The sequence below is a fragment of the Cryptotermes secundus genome, unplaced genomic scaffold (genome assembly GCF_002891405.2).
Source record: "Cryptotermes secundus unplaced genomic scaffold, Csec_1.0 scaffold367, whole genome shotgun sequence".
NCBI lineage: Eukaryota > Metazoa > Arthropoda > Insecta > Blattodea > Kalotermitidae > Cryptotermes > Cryptotermes secundus.
In genome coordinates this window covers 613444-619688 of record NW_019731266.1, presented here as the reverse complement: position 1 = coordinate 619688, position 6245 = coordinate 613444, and the positions used below count along the sequence as shown (strand labels likewise).

The 6245-nt window shown below is 40.5% G+C and overlaps 1 protein-coding gene across 5 annotated transcripts in view; it reads left to right on the top strand.

Annotated features, from left to right (window-relative positions):
- Window positions 1-6245, top strand: part of LOC111866769 (protein Wnt-5b) — a 440161-nt gene that overhangs the window by 73150 nt on the left and 360766 nt on the right. For all 5 annotated transcript variants that reach the window (XM_033752396.1, XM_033752395.1, XM_033752393.1 and 2 more), the window contains one exon: window positions 2452-2499. The gene's annotated coding sequence lies outside the window, so the exon portion shown is untranslated. The remainder of the gene's footprint in view (window positions 1-2451; window positions 2500-6245) is intronic.

Below are 6245 nucleotides of genomic sequence, written 5' to 3'. Positions count from 1 at the left end.
TGCAGACAGGCTGAAGGACAAAAACTAGGTACATGCCTCATTAATACGAAATTAGTTCATGCTGTTTCAAATTATTGGTAAATAATAAACAGTATATATGTTGAATGTACTGTCTTCGCTCGCTTTGAAACCTGGATGGTGGGTTCGAATCTCACTCAGGGCATGGATGTATAGTTTGTGTGTGTGCGTTTTTCTGTGTTTGTTTACAGGTAGAGGTCTTGCGACGAGCTGATCACCCGCCCAAGGAGTCCTACCGCATGTGTAAGATCTAGAAAAACCGAAGTGAACGGAGAAGTTCATGGAGGTAGGCCTAGGCCCACTGGGGCTGTAGTGCCAAGGGGGAAAATATATGTATATATGTTGAAATCTTTCTCATTTCGCAGTCTGACAAAACTTCTGTGTTCGGGTTAGGTTCTGTAACAACCATAAATCTACTTGTATAAATATTTCGCTTCTTATATCAATAGCTATTTGGTAACTCTCATAAGCCGAAGTCAAAATCGAAGTCAGAGTTACTTTTCGTACCGCCAATCGGTTCGTCAAGCCCCTTGAGACTCACGACCAGCATTTTTTTAATTGAACTTTTGCGATCATAGACCTTATATAACATCCTCTCTGACCAGAGGATACGTCTGCCGTTTACAGTTGCTACTGGCCCTCGCCAGCGCAGTAATTCTCGGGTCCGAGTCCCGTGTGATTAATGTCCACGTTTGACTGTCTCAGATTCCAGGCTTCCCAAACCTGGAGGGCCAGGTCCCGGCATTTATGTCCCCCGGGATCAGGGTGGCTCAGTTACACCCCCAGGCACTGGGTTCCCTTTTCGTAGCCCGCTGTGACTAGCAGGGCTACGGTGGAGGTATTCGAACCCACCCCCTCACAGGCTTATAAGCCTAGAATAAATCAGTTATTTAACCATTCAGTTCCTACCTCACAGAAAACACACCGAATGCGTTGGCTTAGCGATAACGCTCTGCATTTGTTCTCGGAAGATGACCAGTTCGACTCTTGGCCTGTGTACCGGTTATCCTGACTAAGTATTTTCGTGGCTTTACCTAGTCCCTCCTAGCAAATCTCTGGATAATAATAATTTGATTAGGCCACGAATATTTCCTTAAAACCCTTTTTCTAACTCATTATTAATTTATCATCACTGTGCTTTAAAGCCTTACGCTAACTACTTCGACTGCTCCCGATGGTAAATAAATTCAATTTTTTTTCCCCTTGACACTACAGCCCCAGTGGGCCTAGGCCTACCTCCATGAACTCCGTTCACTTCGGTTTTTCTAGATCTTACACATACGGTAGGACTCCTTGGGCGAGTGATCAGCTCGTCGCAAGGCCTCTACCTGTAGACAAACACAGAAAAACGCACACAAACATCCATGCCCTGAGTGGGATTCAAACTCACGATCCCGGCTTCCGAGCGAGCGAAGACAGTGCATGCCTTAGACCGCTCGGCTACCGTGACCGGCAAATAAATTCAGTAATCTTGAATAAATAGGAAGAATTCATGCGTTACAATTAAAATGTTTTGTGGCTGTTTGGGAACGGACGAATGTGGGGTTGCATGCTTTTCGATGGCTCAACTAATTCACTTTCAGATCTCTCTTCTTTCGTGTAAGGTCATTATAAAGTTTATGAAATCTACAACAAAATTTTATATGTTGAAGCTTAACAGATATTTATTAAGTGATACATTATCATTTAATGTTTCCACCCACTGAAAGAGATAAACAGTCTGTTTGTCGCTAAGAAATCGCAAGCTAATTTCCTTAAATGTCATTTCATAAACTCGTTATTCATAACTTTCTGTTACCAAACCCCTAAGATTGAGATTTATAGGCCTGTTGGCTGGAGATATGCATTTAACGTAAAATATTGCCTAGCTAGAATTTCATTATCTTGCTCAGAAAGTTACCGTAACGACCCCTCAACTCCGCTGAAATATCGCAAGAATTAGTGAGGACTCGTTCTAACCCTGTACGAATTAAGAACGAGGTATCTCGTTTACAAACATGTGTTCTGCTTGTAATGCTTGACACTGGCAATGAAACGAAATGTCTTCGAGTTATTCCACCTGTTCGTGAGATACCGTACTAGTTTCTGTCCTATCTTTCCGTAAAGTAGCCTAAAAGTTTGCCAGACACCGAGCTTTAACCTGAGGTTTAATAAACATTTTAATTATAATCATTTTGCATGTCCCATGTTAAAATCTCAGCTCGGAAACTGGATGTTCTCGCATTATTTTCGTGGTTTTCCTTAATCCCTCCAAAAATATACAAGGATTATACTTCAAAATGGGCCACGGCCTCTTCATTCAAAATCCTGTCAAATTAATTATTTAGTAATCATCTTATCAACAGACGCTTTATAATATTTGTTCTTGAAAAAATTGTCAATACAGTATTCATATAAATAAAATTAAAATTATGAATCTTCTTTCTATTTCAGAAATTCCTACTGATAAGATGTCGGTGTGGGCTACCTAAGCAGAAGGTGGTGAGTACGCGAACAGATTCATTGCATTGTGTTGCTTCGGTCGCGGACTCTCTCTCATAAAAGTATGTCATGCCACAGTCTCTTCATTTCAGACTTCGTGAAACATCGACTCCCTAAAATAATGTACAATTTTCCATGGTCTCCTGTGATGTGCGGTGACAGCAGGAACCTAAATAGCTTTACAGCCTCTCTACACCTGCAGTAAGCTATAAAATGTTCCTGTACAGTCACGAAAAGTGCAGTTCTGCACACTGTTACAGGTCCCTATCTGTCTGTACGGCGACAGCAGGAACCTAAATAGCTTTACAGCCTCTCTACACCTGCAGTAAGCTATAAAATGTTCCTGTACAGTCACGAAAAGTGCAGTTCTGCACACTGTTACAGGTCCCTATCTGTCTGTACGGCGACAGCAGGAACCTAAATAGCTTTACAGCCTCTCTACACCTGCAGTAAGCTATAAAATGTTCCTGTACAGTCACGAAAAGTGCAGTTCTGCACACTGTTACAGGTCCCTATCTGTCTGTACGGCGACAGCAGGAACCTAAATAGCTTTACAGCCTCTCTACACCTGCAGTAAGCTATAAAATGTTCCTGTACAGTCACGAAAAGTGCAGTTCTGCACACTGTTACAGGTCCCTATCTGTCTGTACGGCGACAGCAGGAACCTAAATAGCTTTACAGCCTCTCTACACCTGCAGTAAGCTATAAAATGTTCCTGTACAGTCACGAAAAGTGCAGTTCTGCACACTGTTACAGGTCCCTATCTGTCTGTACGGCGACAGCAGGAACCTAAATAGCTTTACAGTCTCTCTACACCTGCAGTAAGATATAAAATGTTCCTGTAAAGTCACGAAAAGTGCAGTTCTGCACATTGTTGCAGGTCCCTACCAGGCTGTACGGTGAGAGCAGGAACCTAAATAGCTTTACAGCCTCTCTGCACCTGCAGTAAGCTATAAAATGTTTCTATGTACTTATGAAAATATTCGCCGGCTGCAGTTACATTTTCCGAAGGCGGCTGTAATTATGAAATTTTACTGACCTTCCAAAACTGTGAGTGGTTTTTTGAGAACTCGGCGAACCGCCATAAACAGACCCCCCCCCAGGTGATAGCAGCCCACAATTTGAAGAGCCGTGAGTTAGAATGTAATTTTCATATCTTAGGAAGTGCAAAGAAAATAAACGCCAAACGTCGATCTACATTTGATGGGATTCATGGAATTTGGAGCACCTCTTTCACACATGAGTAACTGAATATTATTTTCCATGGATTGCAACGTTGAACACCCGATCGGTGTCAGGAAATATTTCAGGTGGTTTTAAAGCCGCATTGTACTAATGTTACGTTGGACATCGAAGACTTTCTGATCTCTGATTGATATAGATGACGATTCGCAAGTTGGATGCCCTTCAGTCATCAGGTGTGAGCGATCACAGGGTCCAGTAGAGTCCATTAGAAGGTCCTAGTCTCGATCACAGGACTTGTGGTTGATATCACAGCCCATTTTATAGATATACTGTCACATGTATTAGTGACTAACAACGCGGGTTCTGGAAAGAATGAACGGGTTTATTTATACACAGCACCAGTAATTAAATGTAAAATTATTACATGAAAATAAATTAAAAATATCACTGTAGAGTCTTTATTTAAAAACTATAAAAAGGCAGTACATTCATTCTTCAATAGAAAGGCTCAAAAGTTGTACTTATTTTGGGACGTAATAATGCAGGTTTGAAGAAATTGCCCAGTTTTGTATGAACAGACATGACTCATCTGCCTTCCTAAATGTCATGGTGTCTTTTAAAAGTATGTACTCAACTGTAAACAGCATCATTCATTTTTCGTATTTCCATCCGGTTTATCCGACACGCGGATTATATGTAACCGGATTAACGAGGGTGTACTGTACTACAATCGTAATCCTCGCGATTCGTTTTGTCGTACTGTTACATGATTTCGTCGGTAGATGTCGCGTTAGTTTAATATTTTCTTCCTAGATGTCGCCGTTCTCCACATGTCACATTCCATAGTAGTTAGTGCGTACATGGTCATGGCTCTGAAATATTCTCGTTATAAATCAAAATAAAAGAAACAGCAGCACGTCTGAATCATTTACAAAACACAATTTACATATTGTCGACATATAGCCTTCTCAGTGTGTTCAGTACTTATCCTTCTAAGATATTCCATTATAGAATGTTACATGACCTTGAATTCATTGAGTAAAGAATGTTTTCGTAGAGCGAATAAATGACCTTGTACGAACAGTCACTGGAAATTCACGGGATGGGACGCAGATTCCTACTTTTTTTTTTTCAGAAACGGGGGATACGAGTTCGCCTCTCACACAAAGAAGGAAAGGAAGAGAACGAAAAGATAAAACTGAAGAATAAGAGAAAGATAGGAATAGGAGAGGGAAGAATTAGTAAAAGCAAATCAATAAGCTAACACTGAACTAAGAATGGCAAGAAAGGAAGACTGGATAAGAGGAAGACATGGAAAGTAATGCAAAAATGAATATAGAGGGAAAAGCGCAGCAAGAAATTAAGACAGAAAGAAGAGAAAATAAAGAAACAGCTGCAAGAGTAGTGTAATGTGGATATTAAAGACTGAAGGAAGACGCAATCCAAGATGACTAAAAGAAGATACAAGGACAAGGAGAAAGTTAAAATAAGAATATGTGACAAATGGCAGGCGTTTTCACAATAAGCAGTCATTTTTGCCCCCCAATAGGAGTTCTTCTAGTGGAGACAGCGTGTTTTCTGTGATGTAGGAACTGAATTTGTATGTATCGTTCAGATTAACTTAATAAAAAGTATATACATATATATAAAAAAATCCGATTTTATGCTCTACCTATATCAGGAAGACAAGCGGGCACTGCCTGGGAACCTTCAATATCGGAGATATAGTTTCTTACATCCCCCCCCCCCAAATGNCCCCCCCCCCCAAATGTAGTGTCTCTCACTACCACCCCCCACTTCTTTTTCTTCACACAGTGTGTTTAAGCCCTCCCAGTGTTCGATCACAATCTCACTATATGCAGCCCTTCCAGCGTGATATGAAAATGAATTCCTACAATACGCAGTGAAACCAAGGCTCAGCTTCTTTCCTTCAGGCTTCACAAGCTTTACCCTCTTTCAAACGTACCTCTACCAGACGGAAGAGCGGGCACTGCCTGGGAACCTTCAAAACCGGAGATAGAAAAAACTCCCCTCCCCAAGCATAATTATATGTTATTACCTCCCACCACTTTCTCCTCTCTCTCTCTCTGCTTTAAATTGCTGTGAACATAAGTGAGTGTCACTGATATTGGATTTGTTTGAAATCGATTCCTGTTTCCTGAAGACGATTTCCTGTGTATGTTTTATTTCTTGCAGTGTTTGTTTCATCATTTCTGTGTTTATTTACATATTTGTTTTCGTGTTATATTTTCCCTGCATTATTTTATTTATTTCTGTGTTTTTTATTCATTCATTCATTCATTCTTGTGTTTGCTGTATTTTTCTTGTATTGATTTATTTCTTCGTGTATTTATGTATGTGCATTCCTGTGTTTTTCCTGTATTGTCTGGTTCTCTGTTAGTTTCGGGATGCTTGTACATCTTCATCAGTTTCATGTAATCCTTCCTATCTTTCCTTCGTTTGTTTATTTTTCCTTCCTTCCATTTTTCTTTTTCGTTATTTACTTCATTCCTACATTTCTGTTTCCGTCTATGTCTTTCTTTCACCAATCTCCCTCCCTC